Source organism: Crocodylus porosus, unplaced genomic scaffold (genome assembly GCF_001723895.1).
Source record: "Crocodylus porosus isolate Cpor-Errol unplaced genomic scaffold, CroPor_comp1, whole genome shotgun sequence".
Taxonomy (NCBI): domain Eukaryota; kingdom Metazoa; phylum Chordata; order Crocodylia; family Crocodylidae; genus Crocodylus; species Crocodylus porosus.
In genome coordinates, this window is record NW_017728906.1 from 77,493,461 (window position 1) to 77,495,994 (window position 2,534).

A 2,534-nucleotide genomic window follows, 5' to 3' on the forward strand; every position below is an offset into this window, starting at 1 on the left:
GACCCATCCACTACCACCCTCTGGGTGCGGCCCTCCAGCCAGTTGGCGACACATTTGACTGCGTGGGTGTCAACACCACAGCCCCCCAGTTTCTTAATGAGAACGGGGTGAGACACTGTTGAAGGCCTTCTGAAAGTCCAGAAAGACTATGTTCACTGCTACCCCTGCATCTAAGGATTTGGTGACCTGGTCGTAAAAGGCCACCAGGTTGGTCTGATAGGACCTGCCACTAATGAACCCGTGTTGGTTGCCCCTAAGCATAATCTCCCCTGCTGGCCCCTTGTGGATATGTGCCAGAACAATTCTCAAAAAGCTTGCCCGGGATCGAGGTAAGACTAACTGGCCTATAGTTTCCCGGGTCCTCCTTCCTCCCCTTTTTGAAGATGGGAACCACACTGGCTCTCTTCCAGTCTTCTGGCACCACACCAGAGCACCATGAGTGCTCATAAAGCCGTGCCAGGGGTCCCGCAATCACCTCAGCTAATTCCCTCAGTACTCTAGGGTGGAGATCGTCCAGACCAGCTGACTTGAATACATCCAGTCCTTCCAGAAGTTCCATAACTAGTTTCTCACTAATGTCTGGGGGATTCCCCAAGGAGAAACAAGAATGGCAAGTCCCAACTTTCAGTAGCCCTTCCAAGAATCACTCAAGCATTTTATAATAAAATTTTGAATAGCTTTTGGGTTTTAATCTCAAAAACTTAAATTGAAGAGAAGAGACAAGAAAAACAAAGACCCAGCTTCCCTAACTGCTAAGATGTTCCCTTTGGCATTTCCCACACTTTGGCTTCTACTGTTGGTCTGCCAATCCTCCAAGGCCACCTCTAAGGTCCATCTCCCCAAACAAAAATTCTTAAACTACTAAGATAAGACAAAACTCCCCATGTAGACTCCCTTACCCTTTTACCTATAAGTCTTCCTCAACACTTCTGTTAACTATCTGTAGGGCTATGCTGTCCATTCCTAGGTAAAATATATAAATCCTTAAGGCCCAACATTTTTTACTGCTTCTCAACAGCTCTCTAATTCCCCATTTAAGATGCCACAAGTTTTGTGCATAGTTTTGGTTCCTCCCTTCCTTACTTCATTCGTAAGAAGAGGAGCTGTTCTTTTAAATAGCACTTGGCACATTTCCAGATACCAAATATTATAAATATTTATTTTATAGTGATTATATTCCAGTGGTGGGGAAAGTCTAGCCCGCGGATCAGATCCAGCCAGCAGCGGACTCCATTTCCTTGCCCATGCTTTCCATGGAGACCCCAGCAACAGCTGCACTGTGATAGCATTGGGTGGCAATTGGCCCCAGCAGCACTGACAGGCAGCAGAGGCTTCAGCCTCTTCCTGATGGGGGGACCGAGTGGGGGCCCATGCTGCAGGTGGTCAGGCAGTGGTGGTATCACTGGGAGGGGGGGCTATGGGGGACTACAGGGAATTTTGGGGTGGCAATAGCCCACCCAAGCCTCCCCTTAGTGCTGGCCCTGCTGGCAGGGCACACAGGAGGGCATGGAGCTGCTCCAGAGCCTGGTGGGGAACCTGCAGCCATGACAGCATGGTCCAGCACCAGCTGGACCATGTTCTGCAGCCTGCATTGCAGCTCGCCCCCAGCTCTGGACCACATTGCTGATCCTCACGGGGCTCCAGCTGTGCACCCTGCCAGCACTTCTGGGGCTGGTCTCCATGGAAACCCTGGACTTACACTATCACAGCATGGCTGCTGCTAGGATCTCCATGGAAACTGGCCTCAGCCAGGTGGGCAGGGGCTGCTGGGAAATGGAACCCAGCTGTCAGCCAGATCCACCATTTTGCCCACCCCTGTTATATTCTACATTTTAAGTTTTGTTTTATATTAAGAAGTTAATCCAGAGATTGAAATGCCTATTATAGGCCTCCTCTTACTGACCTCCTTAACAAATGCAAATCCATCCAATGATGGTACAGAACAGTCTTGATACAAGGCAGAATGTACTTTTAGATCTCCTTGCAATCAGGCACAGAGCTGCATATACTTTCTACTTTACATTATCCCTTAGAGGATTACAAATAGGCTCAAGTCCGGTTTTATGTATACTTTATATACCTCCAGGTTTAAGAAGTTTTACTTTGCTTATAGAAAGCTCAACACAAAACACAGCAGTCTTCTCCAAGACTCCATTGTAAGAAGTCATATGCTACCTACCTTTATCAGCCTTATCTCCATACCTTTTAACCTCATTGTCCTTTAGTTCCTTTGCACTTGGAAAGAGTCAAGACCTATCTGTGGGCCTCAGCACATCCCAAAAGTAGCACTTTGCCCCATGTAAGAAATAGTTTCTTCTTCCCATAGAAGTCTCCTAAGTCAGGTCACTGAACCAAACTCCTATTAACAGCAATAGCAACCTCTCCACAGAACTATTCAAGAGCATGATGCAAAAAATTGCGGTCCGTTTCTTGGAGGCTCGCAAAGTATCACAGACACACATACATTAGATGGCACAGAAGGTGTATTTGCAAATAGGGTCAGAGCAGAGTCAAAAACTCAGATTACTCTGAAC